The sequence below is a fragment of the Synchiropus splendidus genome, chromosome 2 (genome assembly GCF_027744825.2).
Source record: "Synchiropus splendidus isolate RoL2022-P1 chromosome 2, RoL_Sspl_1.0, whole genome shotgun sequence".
Classification (NCBI taxonomy): Eukaryota; Metazoa; Chordata; class Actinopteri; order Syngnathiformes; family Callionymidae; genus Synchiropus; species Synchiropus splendidus.
The window spans coordinates 8231594-8246588 of record NC_071335.1 but is presented as its reverse complement, the minus strand read 5'-3'; positions in this window follow the sequence as shown (position 1 = coordinate 8246588).

Here is a 14995-nt window from a genome sequence, read left to right as displayed (position 1 = left end):
CTTCTACCTCCTTTTATTTGAGTAATGTCGCCCCATAATTGACTTGGGTTAAACAATAACGTTGCTTCTTTAAGAGCGGCGTACCACGTTTTTTGGTCATCATTTTGGAGTCCCTCCGTAAAGGGCTTATTCCATTCAGTAATATTCTCCTGGTATACTGAATCATATCCCCATTCTCCTTGCTCAGTCTGTACTTTTACTTCATAGTTTCTAACCTTTCCTCTTAAAGTGTTGAGTGGATTTACAGAATCTGGCAATCCTGGGCTTACAAGGAACCTATGTATCACAGTGGTATTTTTTCCTCCATCGCTAGGGGTTTGTAGTTCATCGTACGATACTAGGTGTGGCCATATCAGCATTTCTAAACTCTCTGTGTCAAACGAATTCCACCCTAATCCTTGTCCCAAAATGAGACCGGCTAACTGTGACCATTCCCATGCTATAAAGAAGACCGTCGGATCATCTTTAGCCTTATCGTTCAGACATGTGGGAGAAATAGTGTGTTCATGACTATTCGGTTGTTGACCTGTTGGTTGGCCACTTGGGCAGGATAAATTAACTGGTAGATCCGATGTACAATACTCCATCGCCTCGGCCCAGTCTTTTCCTCTCATAGGATAAAATATCCTATTCTCTGTATTGTTAGGCTTCTCATTAATGAGCTGATATGCGTTTTTGACATGAGTTATGTTTATACCAAGCTTTTGAGATAAACATTTCTTAGCTTCAGCCCACCAAACTGACTGATTATTTCTGACCCAGTTTCTCCAAGGTTGCTGCGTCATCATAGGGATCGCGAGGCCTATTTGGTCCCTTCGGCACTCACATGGTTCTTTGTGACAATCATTTCCTTCTTCCATTCCCTTACCATTAAACTGTTTATTATGGCATAATATACCATCTTCTTGCAATGCCCTTAATTTGTACCACATAACTCTTCTCTGCACCACAGGGTATTTCAGCCAAATTCTCAAGAAATTACTATCTGGATGCTGATCTGCAATGTACTCTCTTCCCGATCCATTAATCTTGTCCCTATTTTGTTCACTCATAGTGGTCAACAGATGCCACCTCCAATAAACATTACGTAAGCCAGTGTCTCGTGGGCTAGTGTCATACTCATCACTCTTGGGCCCTTTGTTTCTGCAATCTTTCCCTGGTTGACACCTAGGATAAACCTCCTCTTCCCTGAAATGGGTGTCCGGGGGGAGACTTGCCGTCCGACCATGGTTTAGAACCATTTGTCATCAAATAAAGACAATTGTCGAATTGTGTCTCCTCTGGTATGGAGAGAAAAAACTTAACTTGTTGTTCCTTCTCTCCTTCACGTTTAGCTGGATTCGCTGCGGTTACAGTGTTAAGAATGGATTCAAGTAACACCAGCATGGTTTTTGTCTCTACCTTTTGGAACATTTCTTTAGAACATGTGTACTCCAGCTCTCTTCTAACTCTTCTAGAAACAGGGTCAGCCGAATCAGTGTTTAACACGTCGGGATCAGTGTTAGCTGAAAAAGGTAGGGGGGCTATATCTAACAGGAGTTGTCCTATTTGATTACATTCCACACATGGGTGGTATTGATTTTCTGACATGTTTTCATCATATAATATCTATCTTCTCCCGTCGTTTTTTTGAGCTGTTTTTGCCCAACAGCCCCGTCTCGTTTGTTGGGCAAAAACTTTATAATAACAGGTTTTATCAGAGTTGATATCGAAGGACCATCCAGAAAGTCTCATCTCTTCATGATTGATTAACTTTGCTTTTACTGTTACAAATTCCTTGGAGGTAGGTCCATAATGAGTTACTATATCTTTCCAGGTGTCGTATTCACATAGGGTTTGATTCTTCCGTTTACACTGGGCCTTATATTCACACAGCCTCTCATACGCCGCCTGAGATGCCTGGAGAAGCCAGTCCATGAGTCCTTCATCACAATTTAACACGTTAACACTTTTAAATGGGATATCACATTCTCCCATGCCTTCCTTGTGAGGATCTGCGGGCTCCGATGTGAACATTGGGGCCATCATATTTACGTCAACTGTTTTGCCATCAGATGTTGAAATTATATTAGTCTCCATTTGATCAGGGGCCATTCTTGGGATATACATGATTATGGAATCTATAGGAGATGTGGCCATGACTGTCTTCTTTTCAGTCATTGCTGCACCGAGATTCCCTTCATTGTCTTTGGCAGATAAGGCAGTCTGAGTATCTATTCCTGTCGTGCCATTATTCCTGGTATCTTATCCAGGTTCAGGTGTAGTCATGCTACTGGCCATATGGTTTTTGATCACATTAATATTTCCCGTTTGATTGATCGGACTGGGGGTAATTGACATAGCAGCAGCTGTCCAAGTAGGAGGTGCGGCAGTTTTGTCCACAGGGTTTTCCGCGCTTCGGCGACGTCTCCGTTTAAGTGTCTTGACGGTCACCTGACTCTTCACTTCCTGACTATCAAGTTTTGGTTTCTCATACTCACAAGTACAACTTATAGCTCCATGGATATTTAGGTAGACAATTGCTTGTTTTATCCATAGAGCTTGATCAAATTGAGTGCCATTTTTATCTGATGCAATTGGCAAGGATATTTCTTTCGTATCCGGGGTCAAGACGGTGCAGTTTCTACAACGTACTGTTTTCGATTTCCAACGTCGGGTGACGCTGCTGGTATAGGTCATATGTTCATAGACTATACTTGACCATGAGGCTATTACTAATATTAATATAAATAGTAGCATTCCAATTATGAAAAGACTCAAGGGAGACATCCTAGTGGTTTTCTCCCATTCCTTGATCATTTTGTCGCGTTTCATTTGTTTCCTGGAGATTGTAGCTGGTGTCTGGTGCTGTATATCCTTGGCCTGATCTTTATATGCCAATTGTTGTCTCGCCTTAAACTGCCACCAGCGCCTAGCCTTCCAATACCAGAATTTATCCCATAAATTCATTATTCTTCTTTCCCTTTCTTCTTTTGAGAAGGAGGGCTATTCGCGATTGCTTACCACTAGCTGGTCGCTTGCCTTTATCGCGTACTTTAGGCACCTCCTCGTCTTCTGACCCAGGACTATCAAGATCCTGTGGGTGAGAAGAGGGTGGTGGCATTAGTTCTTGCGACGCCGTCTTTTTGATCTCTCCTGATTGGTTCATAATAGCCGAACTGTTCTTGGGATTATTCCTCTCCCCCTCTGGACCAATCGCACCTCCCAGGCATGGTTCCAGGTGCTGCTGGAAAAACGTGCAGCCTGGCATCTCATGATCCAGGACAGCTTCAGTAAATCCAGTACAGCTGAGCTTAGCTCTCCTCTTCAGCCAAGCTGACCACCATCCAGTCACCTTTGTCCTTGCTACAGGTCTAACCGGGATCGAGACATTAGTCAGTATCATCAAGTCCTTTGTGTCAACTTCTATGAAGACCCCTAACGGGTACCATGTGAAGCCAGTGAACGAGATGAGGACATGGGCGGTCCCAGACACTACTCGTGGGCCGCATTCAGTAACAAGAATAAGGTTACGTTCAATAGTGGAGACCCTGGCTTCCTGTACCTCCTTAGCATGTCTGGGCAAGGTTCCAGAAGTTGTAAAAATCCTCTTATTGTTGGTTAAATGCGGGTAGTTGTACACGTCTGGGCAGAATATATTCCCCTTAGCCACTCTATCTTGGGGCCATATTTGCTCGGTCCACCACCTGCCCATGGAGGTGGATTCCCAATCTCTCTGGCTATAGCCTGGCAAGGATAGGCTTCCATCTCCAGACAAACGCAAGCCATCCTCCCACTTCCAAGGGAGAAAGTCTTCCCACTTCATGGTGGTATCCCTGGGGATGACTGAGAGTTTCTTTTCCTGTCTAGATGACAATTTGTCATAGCCAATAGTCATCACAGTCTGGTATATCAGAATGGGGCAGTTCCAAGAATCTATGACACTGGCCCGTAAAGCAAACGGTGGCTGAGGAAGGTGATCGTTTGAGTGGAAACGATACCGCAGCGCCAAGAACTGTGCTGGGTTTATCTGCCAGGGGGTGCCAGTATCGCACACATTCCAAACCCCGTTACGTCGGCCACAGGTGCATGGCCCGCAATGGGTGTCTATGCGTAGTATTTGATATCGACATCCCCCCGAGTCCCAGCAGCATTTGCAAAACGTGAAGGGGGCAGACCCCATTAATTCGATCCCGCACATCAAATGTTCAGCGCCCACCTCCGCTCGCTTAGGACGGTGCTCATGCTTGTACTTTGCATCTCCAGACCAAATTAGGGCAAAAACAGGCGCAGCACAAAGGACACAGTCACCAGGCTCATAGTTAGACCAACTAACACTGGTGGTGGGGTGAGTATAGGGCATAACAATCCCTTTTTTCCAGGAATGATTAACACCATCCCAGGCCATAACCAAAAGGCCATTATTTGGGAAGACTCGGTCGGGGAGCATCTTCACATAGTCCTCCCCAACCCCCTGAACCCATCCTGGCACATGGTCTCGGTCAGCTTCCATCCTGATTTTTATACTTAAGTCGTAGCTGCTTGGGGTGGTACCTGTGGCCATCTTTACCCGTAAGTACGTTCCCTTCGACTTTTACTATAGTGGTAGATTTTCCGGTGGCGAGTATCCACACCTCACTTCCCACCTATGACGATACAGAGGGCTCGTGAGAGTGGGCAGGGGTAGAACCCCGTAACTTGGGGAGACTGAGTTGTTGGTTAATGGCAAAGAGGTTTTCAGGTAAGTGCCATCTGTGCTTATACAGTAGTATTTGTGATTTTGCCGCGCGTACTGCACGTTCCGCGACTCCGTTAGTGTTGGATTGATGCGGGATGGATAAGACATGTCGTATCCCTTGCTCCAACCATGAACGAAAGTGCTTGGAAGTAAACATGGCGGCATTATCTCTTAAGAGCTCCACCACTTTTTGGCACAACCTCTTTGCTCATTTCCATTTTTCAATCTCAGTCAAATTATTTTTAAGGAATTCACTTTACCGGCTATGAACAGTTTCCCGAACTATGCCGCTGCTTCCTGCTGCAGTTCCCCAGTTGTCCTTAGCGGACTCTTTACCATGGGGTGCCCGTTATAAGGCCTCACGGGACTTTTTGCTGTACTTCTGTATTCCAGCTATATTATATAGTTGTACTACAATTACCTTAATACTTTAACTATCCTGCTCGGGGTGATCAGTCCCAAGGGACAGTCTCTCGGTAAATTGTAGAATCAACATAATCGTACGTTGTCGAGTGATAGAGCCTGAATCTTTATCTTTGATTCAAAACTCAGAGATTGTAGGATCCATCTATTCACTACCGAACTTTTCCCGCCAGAATTTTAATCTGTGGTCCAGTTACTCACAAATAGATTGTACGTTTTTCAATCATGTCCCTGTTCGGGCGCCATGTCGTCGGGTTTAGGTTTTCAAGGTCTTGTGTACAAGGCGATTGGCTATAACATAAGCCGTCCCTAGTTCCGAGCACACTACCTCCCTTTGCCTCTCTGGTAAAGGGCCCCTCAGTTGGTCAACTCAGTCAGCCTCTTGTTGCGGACACGGTTCTAAGACTATAATAAGCGTATCAACTATACCTTATTATATTAGTGAGTAGTGTCGGCGCTTCACTGAGCGGGTTATTTAATTAGCCCGACCTGTTAAGAAACAGGTTCTTGACCTTACAATGCTACACCTCTTACCGTAGTCTCTTTACTTAACTTCGTTTAGGGACTCATGATTAGATCCTAAATCCATTCCTTTTCAAATAACATATTTCCCCATAAATGCCTAAAACTACCACCTAATCATTGACACAATAATTCAGGATGGAATAATGCTACCATGTGAGACACTCATTACATGTGCAACAGGAGGAAATGAAACAATAACTCACCTATGACCCAATTGATGGCAGTAGGTAGGAGCCAGTTGATTCTTTAGTAGTCAGGGATCAATGCCGTTGTGCCTTTTCAGTACTTAATTCGTACTCAATTTTATTATGTTTTTTGTCACAAAAATGTTTCTTCAAAAAATTAATAAAAGAATAGTAAAAACAGCAAAGTCAACCAAGAATAATAAAATCCATAAACTCAAGGGTATCGCCAGACGCTGATACCCAACAGTATCAAAAGTACCGCCAGACGCTGGTACTAGTACATATACTTCAAAAACCATATAATCAAAAATACTTCAAAAACCATATAATCGAAATACATGTGATAAAAAGAATTAATTCAAAAATAGTAAGAGAAAAAATAAAAAAATGAGTTAAAATCAGATGGTCTGAGAGCAAACAGCAAGAGCACCGTCCCAAGATAAGATACAAAACCTTACGGCGGACAGACGCGGGCGAAGATCCAAAAAGAGCAAGAACCCAGGGTCACATCTCCGAGCGCTTATATAGCCACACACGGCTTTGAAGACATACCGACGTCCGTTTCTCACGCCAAGGCAATTAATCATATCTTTAACTTATCTTGTTTTTCTCCAGATGGCCTTTGAAGTCCTTCCCTCAAGAGGATGCATGTTTGGTGATAGATCATATTAGTGTCAATTGCATCAGCACTTGCATCATTTTTTTACGTCACTGATGCCCGGTTTACCATATTAGGTCAGTACATCTACTCCATCTTTGTCAGCACGTGCGCTTACAAGTTCAAACTAAGTTCAAAATGGCCACCTGCTCATGACTTCAAACGAGCGCGCCTACAAGGTCATTCTTAGTTCAAAGCACACAGCTGTTCGTGAGTTCAAACGTTCACGATCAAAAGCATACAGGTTCACTAAAGTTCAAAACATCAAACAATTAATGATAAAAATCAGAAATAATATCAAATATTATTTAGCAGGTCCATTAATGATAAAAAACAGAAATTATATCAAATATTATTTAGCAGGTTTTGATTATAATATTTTCGAATTTCCAGTATATACAACAGCTGTGTCATTTGTATTGACTTTAACAGCAAATATCCTCTGAAGGGCAAATCTTTCGGGGAGTTTAATGCAGCCACGCTGGAGAGAGAACAAACTTTGGAGACAGAGCACGCTGTGTATCTCACAGTCATGTGGGAGCATCAGCGGGAGGCGTAAAGTTTTCTACGGAGGTAGTCTCAGCCTTTAGCCTGAAATACACTGTTAAGCCTAATGAGAGTGTGTACTATATTGATTTCACCTCATTGTATCCCTTCATAAACGCCACCTCAGAATACCCCCTGGGCCACACCGCCATCATTCTCAGGGATTTTGGAGATCCCACAAGGTATTTTGGCCTAATCTATGCTGTGGTCTTCCCTCCTAGGGGGTTGTACCTGCCAGTCCATCCTTACAAGAGACTGTATCATGTTCGCACTGTAATCTGTTGTGTTTGTAATTTTGTTTGTATTCGCTCCGCGTGCTTTTATTTTGTTACTCTCTCGTTTCCGTTTTCGTTGCACTACTACACTTCCTACCCACTACAGGCAAACACAGCTGGCACTCATCACCTAATCACTCCTCCGGTGGATATATTCCTCATGCCCTCAACCCCGCGTTGTGAGCCACTTTAAGTCTCACTTTTTTAGTTATAAATAGATCCGTTTTAGTTTACTCCTCGCGTGGTGTGAGTGTGAATTGCCACACCACGAACGCTTTCTGTTTCATTGCAACCTCGTCGAGCTTAACTCTGAGTGTGTTTTCTTTTCTCCCAGATTGTAGGCTTGTGATTTTTAATCTGCCTTTTCTTGTGTTCCAGATTTTCCCCTGTTCCCTGTGTGTTCTTCCCGGTCCGCGTTTTGGCTTCCAGCACCCTTAGTTTCTTCATTACTTATTATATATAAAATTGTTAACTAATCTTGATCCCGTGTCATCTGTCGACCAGTTCCAATTGCGCTTGGGTCCATCCTTTCTCAGAAGCATGTCAGAACCAACTGGCCACAGGCCGGACCCAGCATTGGTAGCTGGTCTACAGAAGGCAGTAGGCGTACAGGGTTCGAGTATAGGAACTCCTGAAAGAGCTGTGCAGAGTTGGAGCAATTGCAGAAAATGTCTTCCACCCTTCACCGTTTCCTCCACTGAGTCCTCCGCCAGGTGGTCGCGAACCTACCATCCCCACGCCAGAGCTTTATTCGGGTAAGACAGGTTTTTGCAAACATTTCTTCTTCCAGTGCTCTTTAATTTTTGACTCCCAGCCATCTCCTTTTAAGACCGACAGATCCCGGGTAGCCTATTGCATAAACCTCCTCCGTGACAAGGACAGTCAGAGGGTGGTCTCCTTATGGGAGTCAGACTCTCCCATATTAAATAATCTTTTTTCTGCTGAATTGAGAAGGGTTTTTGACGCTCCACTTAAGAGTGGACCCAAGGCTTCACAACAGCTCAAAATTCTTTCGCAGAACGCACCAGGTGAGTCAGTCTCTGAATATTCCAATAAGCAGCCTTCTATAATGGCTTGGCTGACAAAATACAGAACCAGCTCTCCACCAGGGATGAGCCTAGTTCTCTAGAGGACCTTATTATGTTGTCTATGAAAATAGACAACCGTATAAGAGAGCATGGCCGACGGAGACGACCCACATCTCACGCTGTCCTTCCAGCTCCGTCTTCTCCACCTGCAGTTCCTTCTGTCTCTGCTTCTCCAGGAGATCTCCCTGAACCCATGCAGGTGGGGAGGACAAGGCTGAGCCCCAAAGAGAGACAACTTCGTCTCTCGTGCGGTCTCTGTCTATATCAGGGGTGTGAAACTCATTTTTACCGAGGGCCACATCAGCGCAATGGCTGTGCTCAAGGGGCAAGATGTAACTTATAAATGTAACTAAATGTAATTGAATGTAATGTAAAACAAATGTAACTACTCTTTAATGTTAAATAACTAATTATTTATTATAACTTGTTCAAGTGACAATTACAGTTGCATAGAAAACATATGTTTGCTTCTGGCTCTCTAACATAAATCCTTTTAATTTTTGTCTGCTTATGAAAACCCACATAACTCCTTTAATAAAGGATCAAGTGAATAAAGAAAAAGGAACCTTAACCTGAGCTGCAAAGAACATGTATGACACATGTAGCATTTTACAAAAAAGACTGCACACAGCTTTGCATCCAACTGATGGTTTGAAGACAACAATTTGTCTGCATACACACACAAGACCAGCAAACATTAAATAATTACAACAGCAGCTACACATAAATAATATATAATCAACCGAATATACCAAAATAAAGGTTGACTCAGTTCACACAGTTCATTATATTCAAGTTTTCCGGTTTGTCTTTGATGAGGAGATGCTGCCTGTCCTTCAACACACCAAGTGGAGTCTCCCTTTACTACCGATTGATCATGTTCTGAAATGATAAACAGACAAAATGCAAGCACAATCATTAAATTGCACACAGTTTAACTGTTCTTCTTCTTGGTTGAATCACATTTTATTATATTTTAATTAGTTTTTTTTTTTTTTTTAAATGCTTGCCTGTGTGTTTTCTGACCAGATGCTTGACATCGTTTTCCCGTTGCCAGTGTGTCAATGTCTGGTTTTAGGTCCTGTGCTGAGGCAATGCGTAGAACAGCATGGCATGATCTGTGCTTGTTTTTGTTTAGATTCATTATGGATCATTCGCACAGACAGGTGCTCCCAACCCTGGACAGAACACTGTCAGCATGAAGTCGAAGCTGTGGCATCAAACCAGGGGGCAGCAGACGGTAAAAGTCCTGTATTGCAGCATCCTGGAACTTTGCGCTCAGGCCACTGTCACTTTGAAGGTCAAGTAGCTGGGGTGTTGGGGTGCAGTGCAGACATCGGTGATGAAAGGAGTGGCAAAGATGTCAAAGCCAGAATGTTGTGCTCTGAAGTCAGAGAAGCGCCTATCAAACTCAGTCTTTAACCAGCTCAGTTTGGTAGCCAACTGAGCACATGGCAAAGTCTTGGGAAATGAGGCTGACATGCTCTGACAAACAGGAAAGTGGACAAGATTGTCCTGTTTCACTTGCCACATCCATAAGTCCAATTTACGCTGGAAAGCCGTGATCGTGTCGGACATCTGCGTGATGAGTTGTTTGCGTCCCTGCAGCGTCTGATTCAGCTGGGTCACACAACACAGCAAAGTCACAAAGCCACTTTGGATATGATAGTTCAGACATAAGTTTTCCTTTACTCTGCATAAAAAGAGCAATGTCTTCCCTGAGCTCAAATAAATCGCTTGAGGACTTTGCTCCTACTCAGCCACCGCACTTCTGTATGGTACGGCACATCCCCGTGTTCCGAGCCCATCTCCAGCAAAAACTGCTGGAGCTGACTAAAAATGTTTCTGATGGAAAATTGTGAACTCTTTGTTTCATGAGAAGAGTTGAGCAACACATTGAGCATGTGTCATGGTTTTGATTTATATGAAGCTTCTGAGTTTTATAGACTTTATGTTCAGGTCATAGAACATTATGTTTGTCTTGTCCAAATTGAGTTTCTCATTTTATTGTAATAGTTTTTTCGTTCTTCTTGCAAAACAATAAAAAAAAAAAGATCATAAAAATGGTCTTGTACAATTAAGTGTATCGATTAATATATAATAGTAGCTCACAGAGGGAAAAAGGTTGGAGACCCCTGCTCTACACCCTGGCAGTATTGGAAAGATGCATACTATTTTTGTATATAAGCAATAAAGCTGATTTTCAAGCATACAGGCATTTGTTTTTCATCAGACATTAGAGTACAGTTTAACATGAAGTTAAAAAAAAAAACTTGCTCTTTAAAAACCAACAAAGAACAGTTGTATTGTTTGGAAGGACAGACACCTCTTTTTTTCTATGAGATGTTGATATTTTTTCCACAAAGTTGTACACCATGAGATCATTTTTATCCTGCCATCTTTATACTGTCCGAGTGATTGTTCAAAAGATTCCGCAGATGCATTGGTAGAGATAGTAGATGCAATGATGAGCGCAGACGTCAGACAGGATATGTTGCATCTGATCATTGTGATACTTGATCTCTTGAGAGTGTGTGTCCAGAAACCTTAGAATCGATTCGGGATAATGTGTGAAGTTTGAGTGAGGACTGAAAGAATCAAGGAAATTGGTCTTCCATCATTTTCCAGGGTTAAAGCTAACTGATGTTCACCCCACAGAACACATCACTGCGTAGCAGAAGCCAGTCCATGTCTCTTTTAATAATCGTCTACCAGCACCTGTCTTTTAGCATCAATCTCCAAAATGGAGTCGTAGCAAGCTTAGACAGTGAGAGTAACTGTGAGTTAAAGGTACTCTGATCTCATCTGGAGTCTTAGGGTCTCGTTTGAAACAGTGGACAAGGTCTTGCTGTCATCTGTTGGAGACATTTGAAAAACTAAAAGTGAATAACCTTGGGTAAATTCTTGTCTACTGATGCTTAATCTTCTAGATATCTCCCCGTGAACAGATATATGTCCACTGTTTTGCGCCACTTTCAGTAATTTAGCATTTAGTTCCAGCAGGACCCGCCTTCCCTGTCCACTGAAACGTCTTGTGAATGGTGGAGAGGTTCAGCCAATGAGAGCAGAGGACTTCAAGTGGCATCTCAGTGATTGGCTGACTTTGCTGGCAGTCTTGTGTACACGCGGAGTTGTGCGCGCAGAGCACACTGAAGCTGAGCACGAGAGTGTGATACTGAGCGAGCGGCAGTGATGTTAAGCAAGTCAGTTGCAGAGATCTAGCTCTTTAATTGTCCTGATGACAAATCCTAGAGCGCTCTGGGATGGAGTAGATTTTCACATTAACGCATGAACGCGGATAGAGTGCATGTTCAGCAGGGCTGCCGTGTGGCCAAGCCTCACAGCCGGGGAGAATTTTTTCACAGAGAGAGAAGCCCCTGTTATCTTGAGTCGGAAAGTCAAGTCGGCGGGTCCAATCAGACAGAAGGCGTCGCTGGCGCAAATGAGTTTGATTCTCAAATCCAGGGAATTCAGCAACAGTATCTCACAGAAAAATATGTCCCAGTGTAGCGGTCTGAAAAGTTTCACTTCTCTTGATTTGGCTGTAAACTGAGCCTTGCCTTTGAGCCCAACGTTCGGTTTGTTTGTAGCATTGACTGAATCCATATTACTGCTGAGAACTGCGATTTGAGCGTGTCTTCTGGAGAACTGAGCAATGTCTAAATCATGGCCTGGTATGGATGAGTTGTGCTGCATTGTGAAATTAACCCGGGACAATGTCACATTGATCAATAATGGTGTTGAGCAGGTAGATTAGTCAGACATCAATGTCAATGGCCAGTGTTTCGCTGCCAATGGTGGTTATCTTAAGACGAACATATAGCAAGGTGTCGTCCAGATCCAGATCTTCTTTCAGCTTCTCCCTTCAGGGGTCGCCACAGTGGATCATCTTCCTCCATCTCACCTTGTCCTCTGCTTCCTCTTCTTTTAAACCTACAAACTTCATTTTCTCCTTCCGTCCATAAAACTCCTCTTTGGCCTTCCTCTCCACCTTCTGCCTGGCAGTTCCAACCTCAACATCGTCCTACCAATGTACTGGCTATCTCTCCTCTGTCCATGTCCAAACCATCTCCATCTAGCCTCTCTGACTTTGTCTCCTAAAGACCCGACATGTGCTGTCCCTCTGATATACTGGTTCCTGATCCTATCGCTCCTGGTCACTCAACATCTTCATCTCTGCTACCCCCAGTTCTGTCTCCTTTCTTTTCCTGAGTGCCACTGTTTCCAAACCATACAACATTGCTGGCCTGACCACCGTTTTGTACACTTTCCCCATCCTTGCAGACAGCCTTTTGTCACACATCACACCTGACACTCCAATTATTCCATCCTGCCTGCACTCACTTCTTCACCTCTTTATCACACTCTCCATTGTCCTGGACAGTTGAGTAGTTAAACCCCCCCACCTTCTTTATCTCTGCATCTGTGAATGATAATTGTATGTATTTGTGTAAAATGTAACTCATAAGCTGTTTTCACTGTCTGCAGTCTTTTTAGCATGACATGAAAAGAGCTGGGCTGGAATGCTCTGCTCTTTGGAGGTCTTTCCATGCCTGAACCAGAGGAACCACATTTTCCATTATTCCACGCAGTCCTGACATAATTTATTCTCTTACTGTTAGCGATCTGAAGAAAGCATACAGCCTACCTATCCCTCCTTTTAGAGCCACTCTGATGCTGTGAGTGTCTGACATTATCTGTATCTGGTGCATGTGAGTAAGGCAAATCCCCCCCCACTCCCCCCCCGCATGCTTCTCAAACTCAGTTCCTTTTCCCCGTGAAGTTATACCAATCAATCACTGGAAGACACTGAAGACAACAGAAATGCAGAAATGGACATGAAGAATTATACATCATTCCTGGTGAAAACAGTAAAAAATGGATAAAGTCAATGTTGATATTAACAAGAATCTTTATTGACTTTCTGACAGGTCACATTGAGCACCTCATCTTGGTTTCAAGGTACAGCAGCTCCCAGCTCATGGAAACTGGTCACCATATGTCAGACATTAAACACACTGTAGCATATATAAATAAATATAAATAAGAAAACTGGAAGTATTGCTTGGTTGAGTGAAAATAAATACAATGAAAACAAAGCAAATGATGACTCCCTCTGGTCCAGACGAGCTTATTGAAGAATGTATTTGGGGTGTGAAATATAATAGAATTGTTAGCCAGGAGCTAGACAGGGACTTAGATAACAATCATGAAGATACAGTCCTGGGCGGGTTTTAGGCCATCACAAAGTACACACTCAGGCCAGAACAGGAAGAGAAATATTTGCTCACCAAACACAAAAAGACTCTGATCGGCAACTAGTCCTGGCAAACCATCGACCTTGCTGAACTGATCAACGACTCCTGACATCCACAGAGAGATAAGTGAATTCAAATCTTGGAGGAAGAGACTGTTAGCTTTTGGTGACAACAAAGCTGTGTGAGCTCAAGGATTTGGAGCTTCCATGATGGAGAACGGGTTACACCACAGCGTAAATGGCTGAACGGTGGATGCTGCGTCTGATGGACTGAGTTCATTGCATCCCGTCAGTGTTGTGGAGTGGACTGTGGGATGAGGTTCCTGCAGAGCCCATCCGCTGAGCATCCAGTGGGTCCTCTTCCCTGCTAACAGCAACATCACCAGAGTCCCCTACCCAGTCGACTCTGGTTAAGAGCTCCAAAGAGCAGAGCATTCCAGCCAAGCTTTTTTATCCAGCAACCGCCACATGGACAATGTGATCAAGCAAGGAAGGCCTGGACACTTCAAAAGAACTTTCAAGGATCAATACCACACCAGACAACCATCAACGACACGAGTGAGCCTAAATTGTGGGTACTTATTATATTGAAATATATGTTAATTTTGTTATGAAATAAAAAGTCGACTGCTCTAGTGGAACCCGCCACCACAAACAGTAGAAGTTTACTTGACGGCACGTGATCATAAGAATGTAGAAATCTATGTGTATGCGAGTTAAAGAAGAAATCAAAAAACGGTGACCAACATTGCTTGACCTGTGGGTCAGGGTTACACTAGTATGTGTTTTAAGAAGTTATCTATGTGAAGTCTCCATTAGAGTACACCACAAGTGTTTAGATGGGAAACAAGTACATATTTTGAATTCTGAAGTGCACAACGTGGATCATTGTGCAAGGGGGAGATGAAAAATTTTAGCTTCAGAACTAATGAAAAGCCATGAACAACCATCTAGGGAGATCTACTTGCAGAACATGATATGGCCGTCCAAGTAATCGACTGCAGCCTGAGTCAAAGTCAATATGAGCGTGTAACAGCTGAATCACAGCACCAAAGCCAACGAGAGAAAGATGAGGGATATAGATGAAAATCAGGGCAGTGAAATTGAAATATTTAAATCAAGATGAAATTATGAAAGATTTTATTATTACTAATGAGTGTTTGGTTTGGCTTCCACTAGTAGACGAGCTCGCGGCGAGACGAATGGGAGCATCGATCAAGACGTTCGGCAAGTCAATCAAGGGACTTCATGACAGCAATATATCAGTTAAGTACGATGCAAACATGCGTTTTGACTCACACGGAAAACAAAAATATGTGAT